The sequence below is a fragment of the Salmo salar genome, chromosome 20 (assembly GCF_965601325.2).
Source record: "Salmo salar chromosome 20, fSalSal1, whole genome shotgun sequence".
NCBI lineage: Eukaryota > Metazoa > Chordata > Actinopteri > Salmoniformes > Salmonidae > Salmo > Salmo salar.
In genome coordinates, this window is record NC_138310.1 from 44,700,147 (window position 1) to 44,718,772 (window position 18,626).

Genomic DNA, 18,626 nt, shown 5'->3' on the forward strand with positions numbered 1-18,626 from the left:
TGCAACTCACGCGAGACTAAGGGTATTGGGCTGGAGGTTGTACTTTTCTGATTAATTCAATGTTTTGGTCAATAAATTCCACAGGGCTTTGCCAAACACTTAATTATGCTATAATATAGCTATGCCATTTAGCCGACGCTTTCATCCAAATCACTTTAGTACCTACTTTTTCCCCCTTCGTATTAAGCTAGTTTTGTGTCTCAAAATGGGACTACCCTTCATCTATTTCTAAAATACTGAGCTACAGAATGGATTTATATGATAGGCTTATCAAATAGGTACAATTATTAGGTAGGCTATTTCATATTCATATTTCACAAATACAAATGCTTCATTGTTTTTATAGCGTACCAACCACTCCATCCCGGCTTATTAGAAATGATTTGGGCTCTGCCCTTGGATGTCTGCATTGGACATCACTTCGCCTTCATGAGTGAGTGTGCCAGTGCGCAGAATAACTGATGCATTTACGAACGCTCAACACCTGTTGAATATGGCCGGTGTCGGTAAACGTCTGCAAAAATGCGTATTTAAATTGTTGCCAGCAGCACAGTTACAGTCACCAACGCTCTGGATAACATGAAAACAGCCTAACCAGCTCTGCTAGTGCGAGTAAAATGGTCAGAGTGAGGTGTTCTCTCATTTGTGTCTGGAAGTAGCTAGCAAGTTTGCCAACGTTAGTCAGTTAGCTTGGGTGCTTGACTGCCATTGTGTGGTCAGAACGCTCGGAACAACCCTACTCCTCGGCCAGATCCTCCAGTCTATTTGTATAAATGTTCGATTTTTTTTCTTCCACTTTGACATTGTAAAGTATTTTGTGTAGATCGTTGACCAAAAATGACAATACAATCAATTTGAATCCCTTTGTAACACAAAAATTGTGGAAAAAGTCAGAGGGTGTGAATACTTTCTGAAGGCACTGTATTTCTATAGAACACCATTTTTATTGTCAACTTCTTAGTTAGCTCATCAATATGCTTTTTAAATGCCCAGATATTTGGAAGCAATGTGGGAACCATCAAAGGTACTTATGCTTAAATCATTTGAATTATTTTTGTGTGCTCTAGAAAACAATATATACTTTGTTTGACCCGCATTCAATACAAATTGAATGCACACTAACAAGTGAAACAACTTTAACAAATGATTTGTGAAGTAATTCCCCTTCTATAATTTAACATGGCCATCATACTGCATGGGTTTAAGAGATTTAAAGGTCCTATACAGCCATTTTTTAACTCAATATCAATTTGTATTTTTGTATTTGTATTGATTATGGATCCCCATCAGCTACTCTTCCAGGGGACCAGCAAAATTAAGACAGTTTATACAATTTTAATGGCAGTTTTTCCATTGAAAGCCTATCACAGTTCACTATCCCTAATGTGGGCTTCCACTACATGTGGCCAGTCTTTAGGCATTATTTCAGGCTTTTACTCTGAAAAATGAGGGAGGAACACCACTTTCAATGAGAGGACAGTGGAAATTTCCAGACATGAGTCCAGCGGGTGACCGGGAGCGCACCTTTCTTGTTTCTCCTTTTCTATTGACAAAGATATTTTCCGGTTGAAATATGACGGATTATTTATGACAAAAACAACCTGAGGATTGATTATAAACATCGTTTGACATGTTTCTACAAACTTTTATGGTACTTTTTAGATTTTGTGTCTGCATGCTGTCACCGCGCTTTGTTCCAATGGATTACTGAACAAAACGCACAAACAAAACAGAGGTTTTTGGATATAAAGAGGGACATTATCGAACAAAACAAACATGTAACATGGAGTCTTGGGAGTGCTACTATATGAAGATCATCAAAGGTAAGTGATACATTTTATCGCTATTTCTGACTTTTGTTACTCCTCTTCTTGGCTTCTAACTGTTTGTAATGATTTGTCTGCTGGGCGCTGTTCTCAGATAATCGCATGGTTTGCTTTCGCCGTAAAGCCTTTTTTAAATCTGACACAGCGGTTGGATTAACAAGAAGTTTATCTTTAAACTGTTGTATAACATTTGTATCTTTTATGTATGTTTATTATGAGAATTTCTGTTTGTTGAGTTTCACTCTCTGCAATTTCCCCGGATGTTGTTTGAGACAGTGGATTACTGAACAAAACGCGCTAATAAAACAGAGGTTTTTGGATATAAAGAGGGACTTGATCGAACAAAACAAACATTTATTGGGTAACTGGGAAACTTGTGAGTGTAACCATATGAAGATCATCAAAGGTAAGTCATTAATTTTATCGCCATTTCTGACTTTTGTTACTCGTCTACTTGGCTGGTTACTGTTTGTAATGATTTGTCTGCTGGGCGCTGTTCTCAGATAATCGCATGGTTTGCTTTCGCCGTAAAGTCTTTTTGAAATCTGACACCGTGGTTGGATTAACAAGAAGTTCACCTTTAAACCGATGTATAACACTTGTATGTTTCATGAATTTCTATAATGGGTATTTCTGTTTTTGAATTTGGCGCTCTGCAATTTTACTGGATGTTGGCCAGGTGGGACGGTAGCGTCCCACACCCCCTAGAGTTAAACAATAAGCACACAATACAAAGGATGTTTAAGACAATATATTGAACATTTTATTCCAAAACAGTCACATCTTTGTAATAGTGTAATGTGTAACTTTAGATACTCCGTGCTGAGTAAAATAACGGTTTTAGTCTGAAAATGCAAACATAAGCGTTTCTTGGCAATGGCTTTTCTACCAAAAGTCTGGATTGCAGTCACTCTTTTAGAGCAATCGAATCACGGTTAACTCAGAACTACAATCTCTAATTTGGTCAGCTGTATGATTAAATTATGGGTCCATACCATAGAGATAGATAGAGGGCTCATCTTTGTATCTTTGTCATTATAGCATCTGTGACAGCATGGGCAGCGCCATTGAAGCAGTAGTTCATTTGCTTCTTCACGATTGGCTGATCCCTCCTGATGACCCAGTTGGAAGTCCCAACCAGTTGACTGCATTAAAATGCTGAAAGACCTCAATGGCGCTGCCCATGCCAATACGGTATTTTGGCCACTAGAGGCCTCTATCATTCTTTATAGGCCATGTTAGAAATTGGGAGTCCTGTTTGCGAAGTCTCCACCCTAGTAAATGCAAACATTCAGGACAACGCACGGTAATCAAATATCTCAATACATTATTTCACTGAACTATCCCATTATATTTAAAGAGTTACTAGCTAAAGGCCCAGTAAAGGATTCGCCAAATAAAGCCAGGTGTGAAAATAGTCAGTGGTTAAAAGCCTGAAGCACTGAAAGCATTTAAAGGTTATACATGTAACATTTCTACCTTTAAATCCTACATGTAACATTTATATAAAAATCCACTAGAGAAAAACGGGAGGTCTGTCCAGGTGTTGTATGTAGGCTACATCTCCCTGTTTTATGATTTGTTTGTGAGGTTGACAATATTCACAGTACAACTCTTCGTTAAGTCCTTGCAACAGATGTTCTAAGCTATTTTGAGACCTTAAGGACCATCAGGTCACAGAGGTTGGTGGTACCTTAAATGGAGAGAATGGGCTCGTGGTAATGTCTGGACCGGTATCAGTGGAATGGTATCAAATACATGAAAGACATGGTTTCCATGTGTTTGATGCCATTCCATTAGCTCCATTCCAGATGTTATTATGAGCCGTCCTTCCCTCAGCAGCCTCCACTGCATCAGGTAGGCCTAATGCTGGAATGTCTACCAATGGCATGCCCATCTTTTTTGTAAAAAAATACACTGGTCACTCAAAACATTTTTTAAGTATTTATAATGCATAAACAGCCCACACTTTAGATGAGACCACGCAAAAGACAACTAATGATTAGTAAATGGTTTATAAGGACCTATATTAAACGTCTTATGAATGGAGTAATGATTAGTAATGATGAATAAACTATTTACTAATCCATTATAAATGCTTTATTATGTGGAGTTATTATAAATTGCTAACCAATTGAGTACCTTACTATGATTTGTTTTCATTTAAAATGGTCAAAAAGAAAGAAAAATAGCTTCTTAGCAAAAAGCAAATTCTCAAGCAAGAATTTTGCAAGTTATGACTCTCTGGGAGTGGTCTGAGTGGGGAGGGAAAAACTGAAAACTAGCTGTTATTGGCAGAGAGGTTTGGAAATCTCTTTCTTATTGGTCTATTAATGAATTTACCACCTGGTGATGTCACCAGTCAGGCCAAAATTGCATCCCACCAAAACAGGCTGAAATTTCAGGTGGTCTTTTCAAACAGCTCTTACACTAAAAGGGCATTATCATAATTTCACAATTTCACAGATTTATTCCAACCTCATGGTGTGGAAATATATACAGTATAAAACACAGGAAATCACATTTTGACTGCACTGGGCCTTTAAGAATATTATTATATTGTTGTTCTGTGTGTGTGTGTGTGGTGGCGGTGGTGGGAAGGGGGGTAATGAGGTGGTTTCAGGTAGATTAATCTAATAATAGCCAATTGATATTGAGCATGATATTGAATGACAACAACTTAAGTGAATCAGACATTGACGTGTGTGTGGCATATCAAGAAGCTGATTAAACAGCATGATAATTACACAGGTGCACCTTGTGCTTTGGACAATAAAAGGCCACTCTAAAATGTGCAGTTTTGTCACACAACACAATGCCACAGATGTTTCAAGTTTTGAGGGAGTGTACAATTGGCATGCTGACTGCAGGAATGTTAACCAGAGCTGTTGCCAGATAATTGAATGTTAATTTATCTTCCATAAACTGCCTCCAATGTCGTTTTAGAGAATTTAGCAGTACATCCAAACACGTGTAACCACGCCAGCCCAGGACCTCCAAATCCGGCTTCTACACCTGCGGGTTCATCTGAGACCAGCTACCCTGACAGCTGATGAAACTGTGGGTTTACACAACCAAAGAGTTTCTGCACAAACTGTCAGAAACCGTCTCAGGGAAGCTCATCTGCATGCTCATCATCCTCACCAGGGTCTTGACCACACTGCAGTTCAGCGTCGTAACCAAATTCATTGGGCAAATGCTCACCTTCGATGGCCACTGGCACGCTGGAGAAGTGTGCTCTTCACAGATTCATCCCGGTTTCAACTGTAGATGGCAGACAGCGTCAAATGGGTGAGCGGTTTGCTGATGTCAACGTTGTGAACAGAGTGCTCCATGGTGACGGTGGGGTTATGGTACAGGCAGGTATAAGCTGCAGACAACGAACACTATTGCATTTTATCGATGGCAATTTGAATATACAGAGATACTGTAACGAGATCCTGAGGCCCATTGTTGTGCCATTCATCCGCCGCCATCACCTCATGTTTCAGCATGATAATGCACGGCCCCATGTCGCAAGGATCTGTACACAATTCCTGGTAACTGAAATTCCATGGCCTGCATACTCACCAGACATTTCACCCATTACGCATGTTTGGGATGCTCTGGATTGATGAGTACGACAGCGTGTTCCAGTTCCCTCCAATATCCAGCAACTTTGCACAGCCCACAGCCCAATTGAAGAGGAGTGGGACAACATTCCACAGGCCACAATCAACAGCCTGATCATCTCCACGGAAAGGAGATGTGTCACGCTGCATGAGGCAAATGGTGGTGCCACCAGATACTGAATGTTTTTCTGATCCACGCCACTACCTTTTTAAAAAAAGATATCTGTGAACAACAGATGCATATCTGTATTCCCAGTCATGAGAAATCCATAGATTAGGGCTTAATGAATTTATTTCAATTGACTGATTTCCTTTATATGAACTAACTCAGTAAAATCTTAGAAATTGTTCCATGTTGTGTTTATATTTTTGTTCAGTGTATTTGATTGTTTGTGTTTATTGTATTTTCTTATTTATTATTATTCTTGCTTTTTTGTGTGTGTGTGAAGTTTGTGATGCTAAATGTTTTTATCTATCAGCCTAGGGACTATAGATTAAATCTAGCCAACTAGCTAAATCCAGCACATTTACAGAAATGTGAATTAATAATGCACCTAGATGCCAATGTAGACCTAATAATGTAGGCCTACATTGTCCGTTAAATAAATAAATGAGTAGTTTTATTTCAAATATTTAATCTAAGCCATTTGTTGAACGTCACATTGATAGCCTAATGTGAATGGGACCTTCTGCACCTAGATGCCCCTGTTTGTACGGAGTTGAGATCATTTCAGCGCCTCTATCGCCAGAACAGGGCCTTTGACACTCCTCTCGACCGCACGGCGCACCAACGCCCTCATCAACAGCTGGAGATGGGTGAACGGCTTTCTTCAGTCACTATTAAAATGCACAGAGGCAGAAGTGATGGAATAAGGAGATGAAGCTTTTGTGGATATACAGGATATAGACCTAGACATATCACTTGAATTAAATATATTCATGCAGGCTGTCGACAGAGATAATGTTGTGCGTTAGAGTATGTGGTCCCGAGCTTTCCAGAGATGTGTTTCTACTTGGGGTCGTGTTTGTGCAAGGATAAATTGGGAATAAAAGGTTTGCAGACACAGTGTCGGCAGAATCCAAACCAAAAGAGATGGGAAGTTGTGTGTGTCGAACCATAAATTAACTCATAGTGATAGATAGTCTAAACTGATATGTTACAGTATAGGCAGGCATATGTTTATAGCATAGGTACTCAAATCTTACCCTACGTGGTCCGGAGCCTGCTGGTTTTCTGTTATACCTGACAAATAATTGCACACACCTGGTGTCCCAGGTCTAAATAAGTCCCTGATTAGAGGGGAACAATAAAAAAAATGCAATGGAACTGGCTTCGAGGTCCAGATTTGAGTTTGAGGGTTATATAGGCTACTGGACTGAACTGATCGACAATAATAATTGAATGTGTTTCCAGTAGTAGGCTTACTCATTAGGCTACAATGATGATTCAATAGGCTGAAGTCGCTGGTTGTTGACAAGTTTGGCGAAGAGACATGGTGAAGCTTAGGTGTCACGTCCTGACCAGTAAAGGGGTTATTTGTTATTATAGTTTAGTCAGGACGTGGCAGGGGGTATTTGTTTTATATGGTTTTGAGTGCGTGTTTATGTAGAGGGGCGTTTGATTTATGTATTCTGGGGTTTTTGGTTTAGTTCTATGTTGTATAGTTCCATGTCTGTTCTAGGGTATTTAGATCTATGTTTAGGTAATTGGGATTGGGGCCTTCAATTGGAGGCAGCTGGTTATCGTTGCATCTGATTGAAGGTCCTATATTTAGGAGTATGTTTGTTATGGGTATTGTGGGAGGTTGTTCTTAGCACTGCTGTATTTAGCCTGCAAGACTGTTCGTTCGTTTCTTGTTTTGTTTATTTAAGTGTTCACTAATAAAGTTAAGATCAGCACTCGACCCGGTGCGCCTTTGTCAACTTACTATGACGACCGTGACATTAGGTAACAATGTCATCAATTAACAGTGGACTCATTAACATCATATTATACTTGGTAAGGGTAGGCAACAACACATCTGCCATGCGGATCCTCAACACGGGTGCGCCTCAGGGGTGCGTGCTTAGTCCCCTCCTGTACTCCCTGTTCACCTTCGACTGCCTGGCCAAGCATGACTCCAACACCATCATTAAGTTTGCTGATGACACAACAGTGGTAAGCTTGATCACCGACAACGATAAGGCAGCCTATAGGAAGGAGGTCAGAGACCTGGCAGTGTGGTGCCAGGCCTACAACCTCTCCCTCAGCGTGAGCTGATCGTGGACTACAGGAAAAGGAGGGACGAACACGCCCCCCTTCACACCGATGGGGCTGTAGTGGAGTGGGTCGAGAGATTTAAGTTGTCACATCTGTCACACCCTGATCTGTTTCACCTGTCTTTGTGCTCGTTTCCACCCCCCTCCAGGTGTCACCCATCTTCCCCATTATCCCCAGTGTATTTATACCTGTGTTCTCTGTTTGTCTGTTGCCAGTTCGTGTCACGTCCTGACCAGCAGAGGGCGTATTGCTTAGTCTAGGTCAGGATGTGGCAGGGGGTTTGTGTTTGTTAAATGTTGGGTTGATGATTGGGACTTCCAATTGAAGGCAGGTGTGTATAGTTGCCTTTGATTGGAAGTCCTATATAGGTGTGTGTGTTTGTCTTTGGGGTTGTGGGGAATTGTTCTGTGTTGAGCCTATGCTTTGCCAGACTGTTGGTTGTTCGTTCATTCTCGTTCATTCTTTGTTATTTTGGGTGTTCATTTTTGATAGTTAATAAAAGTCAAGATGAGCCTGCACATACCTGCTGCGTTTTGGTCCTCTTCTCTCCAGTACGACATTTTCAAGGATGAGTACGACTTATTTTATGACAGAATTCCCCACCAACAAAGGACCAAGCAGCGGAAGAAGGCTGGCGAGGTAAGGGAGACCGAGAGGCACCCCCAATAATTTTTTAGGGGGGGGGCACAAGGGCTGTTTGACGGGGCAAGAGCTGCCCGCCAGTCAACAGTCGCCAGAGCTACCCGCCAGTCAACAGTCGTCATCAGAGCTGCCCGCCAGTCAACAGTCGTCATCAGAGCTGCTCGCCAGTCAACAGTCGTCATCAGAGCTGCCCGCCAGTCAACAGTCATCATCAGAGCTGCCCGCCAGTCAACAGTCGTCATCAGAGCTGCCCGCCATTCAACAGTCGTCATCAGAGCTGCCCGCCAGTCAACAGTCGTCATCAGAGCTGCCCGCCAGTCAACAGTCGTCATCAGAGCTGCCCGCCAGTCAACAGTCGTCATCAGAGCTGCCCGCCAGTCAACAGTCGTCAGAGCTGCCCGCCAGTCAACAGTCGCCAGAGAGGTCAGACTGCGCTGAACTGCCGGAGTGGCCAGACTGCCCTGAACTGCCGGCGTGGCCAGACTGCCCTGAACTGCTGGCGTGGCCAGACTGCCCTGACCTGCCGGAGTGGCCAGACTGCCCTGACCTGCCGGAGTGGCCAGACTGCCCTGACCTGCCGGAGTGGCCAGACTGCCCTGACCTGGCGGAGTGGCCAGACTGCCCTGACCTGGCGGAGTGGCCAGACTGCCCTGACCTGGCGGAGTGGCCAGACTGCCCTGACCTGCCGGAGTGGCCAGACTGCCCTGACCTGGCGGAGTGGCCAGACTGCCCTGACCTGGCGGAGTGGCCAGACTGCCCTGACCTGGCGGAGTGGCCAGACTGCCCTGACCTGCCGGAGTGGCCAGACTGCCCTGACCTGCCGGAGTGGCCAGACTGCCCTGAACTGCCGGAGTGGCCAGACTGCGCTGAACTGCCGGAGTGGCCAGACGGCCCAGACTGTCCCCAGTTGCCAGACTGCCCAGACTGTCCCCAGTTGCCAGACTGCCCAGACTGTCCCCAGTTGCCAGACTGCCCAGACTGTCCCCAGTTGCCAGACTGCCCCGACTGTCCCGAGTTGCCAGACTGCCAGACTGCCCCGACTGTCCCGAGTTGCCAGACTGCCCCGACTGTCCCGAGCTGCCAGACTGCCCCGACTGTCCCGAGCTGCCAGACTGCCCCGACTGTCCCGAGCTGCCAGACTGCCCCGACTGCCTGGAACGGCCCGCACCTGAGCCACCTCCAGGATAGGTGGGTTGGGGAGGGAGGGTGTAGCACAGTGCCGTCGTTGACGGCAGCCACCCTCTCTTCCCTCCCTTATGGTTTAGGGGTTATTGTTTGTTGGGTTTTTGTTGGGGTATTGGGGATTTTCTTGTTTTTCTTTTTTAGGTGCATCCTGGAGTCTGCACCTTGAGGGGGGGGTACTGTCACGTCCTGACCAGCAGAGGGCGTATTGCTTAGTCTAGGTCAGGATGTGGCAGGGGGTTTGTGTTTGTTAAATGTTGGGTTGATGATTGGGACTTCCAATTGAAGGCAGGTGTGTATAGTTGCCTTTGATTGGAAGTCCTATATAGGTGTGTGTGTTTGTCTTTGGGGTTGTGGGGAATTGTTCTGTGTTGAGCCTATGCTTTGCCAGACTGTTGGTTGTTCGTTCATTCTCGTTCATTCTTTGTTATTTTGGGTGTTCATTTTTGATAGTTAATAAAAGTCAAGATGAGCCTGCACATACCTGCTGCGTTTTGGTCCTCTTCTCTCCAGTACGACATTTTCAAGGATGAGTACGACTTATTTTATGACAGTTCGTTTTGTTCGGCAAGTCTATCAGCGTTTTTCCCCTTGCTTCTGTCTTTTTCTAGTTCCTGTTTTCTAGTTTTTCCGGTTTTGACTATTCTGCCTGCTCTGACCCTGCCTGCCGTTCCGTACCTTGTCACATCACCCTGGATTATTGACCCCTGCCTGCCCTGACCCCGAGACTGCCTGCCGTTCTGTACCTTATGGACTCTGATCTGGATTACTGACCTCTGCCTGCCCTTGACCTGTCGTTTTGCCTTCTAGTAATAAACTTTTGTTACTTCGACACTGTCTGCATCTGGGTCTTCTCCTGAAACATGATACTATCATAGTCCAAACACACCAAGACAGTTGTGAAGAGGGCACGACAATGCCTATTCCCCCTCAGGAGACTGAAAATATTTGGCATGGGTCACCAGATCCTAAAAAAGTTCTACAGCTGCACCACCGAGAACATCTTGACCAGTTGTATCACTGCTTGTTATGGCAACTGCTCTGCATTTTGTAACGTAACAAAATGTGGAAAAAGTCAAGGGGTCTGAATACTTTACGATTTTTTTTATCCAGTCGGATAAACACTCCAAACAGCCTACTTGACCGCTTGGAGACGTCTGCACGGTCCTAAAGCACACTGTTGCCTTGTTTTGTATCTCATTCCAATGATAAAACTGGGGGGGGGGGACAAAAATACAATTTCAGAATGTGGGGGGGACTTGTCCCCCCTGTCCCCAGTGAAAGTTGCTCCCCTGCATATGCTATAGAAACAAGCAGATGCATCTCTGATGATCTCCAAAGAATTGTCCCAAAACTATCTCAATAACCCAACACAACACAGACAGTTTTCCACATGGTTTGAAAGTGAACCTTCTTGTGCAATTTAGCCATAACATGAATTTCCTCCAATGTGTCCCTCGCTCCATCCATCAGGACATACAGCAATCATTGCAGAGGAAACACCAATCTCAGGGAGTGTGTAGGAACCACTGGAAGACTGTTGGTCCAGCTTGGGAAGTGTAAAGCCCAAAAATCTCTATTCATTCATTTTCTAATGGATTTGCTCAGTCCGCCTCAGATATCGATAAAGCCAGGCAATTCCATCTTCCTTGTCTTGATATCTCTAATCTTGATATCCTTGTCTTGGTATCACTAATATGTGTTTACTTCACGTACAGGCAAACTCTTGAGAGGATTTGAGCCAGTCTACCAGGAGAAACTTTGCATCGACCTGAAGACATTTTGCAATGCCTTTCCCTTCCATATTTATTTATTTATTTTTATTTCACCTTTATTTAACCAGGTAGGCTAGTTGAGAACAAGTTCTCATTTGCAACTGCGACCTGGCCAAGATAAAGCGTAGCAATTCAACACATACAACAACACAGAGTTACACATGGAATAAACAAAACGTACAGTCAATACAGTAGAACAAAACAAAACAAAAAGTCTATATACAGTGAGTGCAAATGAGGTAAGTTAAGGCAATAAATAGGCCATGGTGGTGAAATAATTACAATATAGCAATTAAACACTGGAATGGTAGATGTGCAGAAGATGAATGTGCAAGTAGAGATACCGGGGTGCAAAGGAGCAACATAAATACATAAATACAGTATGGGGATGAGGTAGGTAGATAGATGGGCTGTTTACAGATGAGACACCATATAGTGTACGATGAAGAGATAAAAAAGTATTATCTCCCAGATTCCCTCTTGGTATTGAGTACCTACGACGTTTAAAAAAATATATATATATTTTACCTTTATTTATAGGTTTTCTCAATTAAATTTTTTTGTTTTTTGTTGAAACCAAATATATCACTCAATGCCATCTCTTATATTGTATTATTAACAAACCCTTATTTCAAGTTGCAACTTATTTCTTTCAACACTTAACTTACTTTTCCCCTTTGGTTAAACCTAATAAATAACATAAATACAAACTAATATATATAGGCTACTACAACCCATTTTTTCATATTGTACCAAGTTGATTTTTCACTTTAGAGTTACCTATCCAAATATCTTAATTTGGGTTACAAGCAATTACTGTAAATCAGTTTCCTGTTAATCAAGATATTAAGTTGTTTCATAACATTAAATCAGGTTTTCAAACACTTTCTTTACATAAGAATTGTGCATGAACTGGTTACCAATATTGTAACCAAATTGTTACCATCTCATCAATTAAAACTTTTCCAGGCTCTTTAGAATCACAGCACTTACAGAGATATCATTTAAAGGGAATTATCAACATTTTTCTGCTTCATCTTCATCATCTCCAGCACCTCCCCAACATATGTGAAAATGGCACGTTTCTGTGTTTTGTAGTAAAAAAAGATAAAGGAAGATACGTGTTTCCAATGACATCGATGTGCATCATGTGATTTTAGCCAATCATGAGTTGGCTACTAATTACCTTCCTCAGTCTTTTTTACTACAAAACATAGAAATGTGCCATTTTCACATTATGTTGATGTTGGGGTGGTGCTGGAGATGATGAAAATAACATTTAAAACCTTAGAAATTTCTCTTTAAGATTCAGTGCTGGCATTGACCCTATAATCATAAAAAAAAACAGAACACATTACCTGGAATGGCATTCACTCTCACGGGTGGCCAAAAATAACAAACTGAAAGCCACGCCCCCAGTAGGCCATGCCTCCAACTCTTCTGATAGGCTGCCACCTCTATATTGCACCCACCACTATGCATTGCAAATGCACATGTTGTGTTGGAAGCAATTTAAAAGCTTTCATTCAATTAAAAAATTCACATTGATATGTCCAATTCTTTATTTGATTTCCTACAAATTGAATAGAATAGGTTGAACAAACCAAAGTATAATTTTGTATCATAACAATCAGAAAAAGCACTTCAGAAGAACAACAGTGCCGTCCCACTTTTTATAGTGTGGTTTAGTAATGCCAGATAAGCACTGGGATGCTTTCCCGTACACAGACTAGTCCTTGTCATGGACTAAAAAGCATTCTCAATGGAGAATCTCAATTAGAAGTGCTGAACAAATATGCCTTTCACACCACCTTGACCTCCTAACTGTCCCAAAGCCCTTCGAACGGCATTTATATAATGTAGATATGGTGAATTGTAATCTTAAAACATGGAGTTAGGCTGCTGAAGTGCACTACTTTGACCAGAGCCCTATTGGCCCTCATTAAAAGTAGTGCACTATATAGGGAATAGGTTGCTGTTTGGGACACGGCCTGAATCTCTGCTCTCTGGTTCAACCCGTGCAGCTGATGGTGAGACGGGCGGGGGTGAACATCCAGAAGATCGTCTCCGGGCTGCAGAACATGAACATTCACCTGGACCAGTACCTTAGTATCGTCCACCCCGAGGTCACCTTCACCATCTCCAGCATCAGGAAGTTCATCAACAGCCACTTTGTCCTGCAGACGCGACGGGACATGATGCCCAAGACCTGGAGGGACAGACCCAAGCTGGAGCTCAGAGGTGGAATGAAGGAATGGATTAATTAATGAATGAATGGATGAAGGAATGAATGAAAGAATAGATGGATGGATGGATGAACGGATGACTGAATGGATGAATAAAGGAAGGAAGTCAGGAAGTAAGTAAGGAAGGAGGAATTCAAGGAATAAATAAATTAATGGTTATTTATTATTGTGTCATGCCACTTATGCTACCTATCCCACCATAAGCTTTTGACAGAAACACACACATTCCCCCTTCCCTCCATTTAATTTCCCCCCATTCACTCTCTCCTTATTTCCACCTCTTACTCTCCTGTTCCCAGGTCAGATGTTGTCGATGGAGTCTCTGCAGTGCATACTGTACCAGGCCTCCCCTTTGCTGCGGAGCCTCCACGAGCTGGAGGAGCAGAACATGCACATCTCTGACATTGCCCCTCATGACGTCACGCGGGACCTCATCCTGCTCAACCAGCAGCGGCTGGCCGAGATGGAGCTCTCCAACCAGCTGGAGAGGAAGAAGAAGGAGCTCCGACACCTGTCCCATATGGAGGAGGAGAGGACCAAGACGGAGAACACATGGCCAACCAGTTGAAGGAGGGGAAGAGAGCAGGTGAATGACACGGTGAGAGGAGATGTGGGGAGAGTAGAAGAGAGGAGTGGAAAGGTGCAGAGAGGCGAGTTGAGAAGAGAAGAGGAAAGGAGAGGTGGGGAGAGGAAAGGAAAGGAGAGGAGAGTAGGGGAGAAAAGAGGAGGGAAGGTGAGGGGAGGTGAGGAGAGGAGAGGAGGGGAGAGTATGGGAGAGAATGGGAGGAAAGGAGAGAAGAGAGGAAAGTAGAGAAGATGAGAGGAAAAAAGAGTGGAAAGGAAATAATTTGTGAGAAGATTGCGAAATGCCCTAGTAGGGCCAAAAACTATTTTGCCAATACCTGTGTACAGTAGCCTAAGCCTCCCTTGCTCTGACACACAACAGACAGTAAAGATGTACAGAGTGGAATTGGTGGGCATTTTTAAGGATATTTCCCTGCCTTGCTGCAGTGTATTACATATTTAATGGCATGAGCTGCAGATTGAGACAGCCCCACAACACAGCTAGCAGCTAGCGGCTCCCAGATACATCTGTCTTTGAAGCACAGAACACAGAACACAGACAGACAGACAAACAAACAGATAGACACAGACAGATGGACACAGACAGACAGAGATACATACAGAGACACAGACAGACGAACACGCATGCACAACGCACACACACAACTCTTGTGCATAAACAGCACACACACATGCATATGCGCGCACACACACACACGCAAAATGAATTAATATGAATCAACAGGTCAACTTGATGTGAAAAAGGATTAAGCAGAATAACTCGTTTTCACTATTGTTCTCGACATTGGAAAAGGACTCAGACAGTGCTATATTTATGGAAATGGCCATATGGTCGGTGGTGGTTGTGGTTATGTTTGCTCTAAAGGAGTACACCATCCTCTCCAGTGATGTGGTCACCTTCACCAACATCTGCTCAGAGTGTGACCCCATCCAGATCGTCAACATGCTCAACTCCATGTACCTCAAGTTCGACCGGCTCACCACAGTACACGCAGTTTACAAGGTAACAAAATATTACATTTGTCAGATAGGCTAAACATCATTATTTATCATTCATAATTTAATCTTGTGAATTATTCTACATATCCATCTTTTCATTCATCTTGACCAGGCAGCCTGGAATAGCCATTCCAGTACTTATCTGACCAATATCAATCTGCCTGTGGTTGTGGGTGCATCAGGTGGAGACCATAGGCCTACATGGTGGTTGGTGGTGTGCCCATCCCATTGTCCAGCCATTCTGAAAGTGTGGCCAACTTCACCCTGGGCATGATCATAGCAGCTAGGGAGGTCATCAACCCCATCACAGGAGGGCTTATCCAGGTGAGACCCACAGATGGCTGGTGTGTTTGAATGCTGGATTGATTCTTCCCTCTATTTTTGTAACAGCATTGTTCCATTGATCCAAATCCAAAGGGTTGTGTTTCCCTGCCCTTGTCTTTCTTTTAGAGCTGATCTTTCTCAGTTCTCCCGCTAGTTTATCACAATACAATACCTCTCTCTGTGTCTGAGGCTGGTCTAGCGGGTAATGAAGCTGCCAGCAGCACATAAATGTCACCCCCTAGCGTTGATACGCATCCTTCCACTACTTAGTGATCATTTCCACCTATTTCTGTCTCAATAAAGTAAAAATATCCCACAAAATATATTTAATAAACAACCAATACCTCTCTGCTGTAGGTACACAACGGGCCGGTTCTAGCTGGTGTGGTGGAGGAGAAGATGCCTCGGTACTGCCTGTTCGGAGACAGTAAACACGGCGTCTTGCATGGATATCCACGGCCTCCCCAACAAGATCCACCTCAGCCCTAGTGTTCACCTGTAAGACCTCGGCGCATGTCACTGAACTGCAGGAAATGAAATCAATCAAGAAAGCAAGCAAGCAATTTTATTTATAAAGACATTTTTACATCAACTGTTGTCACAAAGTGCTTTACAGTAAATTGATGGTTGGTTGGTTGGTATGTTAGTTGCTTGGTTGGTTGAGGGATTGATTTATTAATTGAGTGCTTTGTTGGTTGAGCCCATAGGACTCTGGTCAAATGTAGTGCGCAATAGAAGGAAAAGGGTGTTCATATGTATAAGGCTTTGTGTTCCTATGTCTTCTCCCTCCTGGGTTCTGAAAGACAAGGGCTTCATGCTGTCTGTCTGTCTGTATGTCTGTCTGCCTCTCAACTACTCTCTTTAAAAATACACACCTTTATAAATATACAGTACACCTGAGGAAATGTCTTAGATGTGTGTCTCACCTTGTTGCACCTTATTTGTCTAATTCTTTGGGTTGCTCAGCCTCAGATGCATTATCTCAACAGGTTTTCTGTTCCCTGATATTTACGGCGCATTTAGCCATAATCGCCACTGTGGTAGATTCTTAATGCCTCACTCTAATGCTAGACCTCTTTGTTGTAATCTAATCCCACAGCCATCCAGAGGGTGCAGAGTGAAGACAGGAACCCCACAGTGCCCATGGAGTATAGAGACGGCCTGACCTACCCACCGCCCTCCTCCTCTTCTTCTTTCTTTTCTTATATCATTCTTTCTTTCTTTTAATTTCATGATATTCTTGAATATTTACATTTTAATTAAATCTTATATTCTTAATCTTTTATGTTCTTCATATTATTCTAAAATGATCTTTAACTCATAGGTAAAAGACTGCTCCTCCATTTCTTTTACATTTCTCCTATTCGTTACCTCCATTGCCTCCCACTCAGCCTGCAGTGGTGGCTCTTGGGAGGTTTGTGTGTTTCATAGGAAACCTCAGGACTTAGAGAGCTACGGCGGTCTCCACAGTGACAACAAGTCAGGGGGAGGTCTCCTCAACCCAGACCACCAGCTGACCAGAGCAACCTTGTACCAGAGTAACACTCCCATAGAGGCTGAGGCTCCTCCTTCCACTCAGAGGAACAAACACATCCAGACCAGTTTCTGTGTGGTCCTCTGAACTGTTGAAATACTACCCAGACCAGTCACTGTAGCCCAGTTTATACCTGGTGCTAACACATGCGTCCTTTATCCTGATCTTGTCCTTCTCCTCCATTGTGATTGTGCCCACATTTTAGCTGTTGCATCTACACATGATAAAATACACATATTAGAATGTGTCTCTTATCCGTCTACTGTGTCTGCCTTGTGACCAGATTTCCTGGTCCTTCCCTGTATGCAAATTATTTAACAGATATTATTCAAAAATAATATTTCTTAAGACACATATTGATAAGTCAATGGTGCCACCTGTCAATGATTTTAGAGGGAGGGATAATGATGATTTAATATGTTTTACTGTCCAAATCCTTCTCCACTGGTAAGATATCCAGACACAATGCATCCCTGAACACCTCCGGAGGTGATCAGGAACATCAGATCACAATCAGATCACAATACGTCTTCTAATCGTCTAGGACGCATGTTAGCACCAGGTATAAGCTGAGCTTAAGTGAGCCATTCGATTGGACCACAACTGCTGGAATATAGGAAATTCAATGAAATTGGACTCTCTCTGCTGTTGAGTCTATACTCTGTGAGCCTATAGTGTTTTATGAACATAGAAATGATCTATGGTCTATGGTCATCTTGATAATGTTTGCGTTTTATGTGATCTCTCCCATGGAGCACTGCCGTCTATGTGATATATAGAAGTCAACTGTAAGCAGACTGGTACCTCTGGTCTATAGGGCATTAGAGCACGTAGGTAACTCGTTGTCGTTGTGCGATGGGATCAGAGCTACCAGACTGCAGGGTGAACATACTATATACCAGACCTGTGTTCAAATAATATTTAGAGTATTTCAATTACTTCAATTACTTTCAAAGACGTGAAATTAGTTTTAAAATACTTTCAAATACAAGTAGCTGATTTGGCCACATTTAAAAAAAAATACTAAAATACACAGAAAATGAGTATTTAAATAACAAATACTTAAATATGCATGTATTTGAAACCAGGTCTGACGTAAACATATGTGTAGGCCTACAGTATATTCGTATATAGATTGTCAATTTACATATATACGTATATCATTTGTATTTCCTGATGAGGTATTTGAGAGTCCTCTGCCAATATTGTATTGTCTGTAGAGTTTTAATTGTGTTAAAAAAAAAAAGTAGCCTCCTATGTTTGTTTTTAAACTGTTGAAGACTGTTTAAGCCAGAATTATTGAAATACCCAAGCAATAGGATTATATTTAATATTTTGAAAAAGTCAATAACGTGTTCTAATTAATTTGTGTTTTCGCTCTGTCTTGACCCAATAGAAAATAGTGATAGGCCAATAAACATTTACTCAAAGCTACCCTACGGTACCTGGCATGCATTGATAAAAACAGGTGAATAAGTGATGACCCTGAAATTCACCAAGAGGCTGCATGCCCATTGCTCTGAAGAAAAAAAGAGACCACACCGTCACTAAAACGATCGTCACATGCAGCGTTCTCAAGGCTCTGATTGACGTGATGGGCTGCAGGGCTGGACATCTGATCCGTGGAAGGAGTGTTGTGTTG

At 42.8% G+C, this 18,626-nt stretch overlaps 1 pseudogene; it reads left to right on the forward strand.

The window, feature by feature from the left end:
* The first annotated feature begins 2,216 nt into the window (after positions 1–2,216).
* LOC106580703 (guanylate cyclase soluble subunit beta-2-like) lies at positions 2,217–17,071 on the forward strand (annotated as a pseudogene).
* The last annotated feature ends 1,555 nt before the right edge of the window (positions 17,072–18,626 follow it).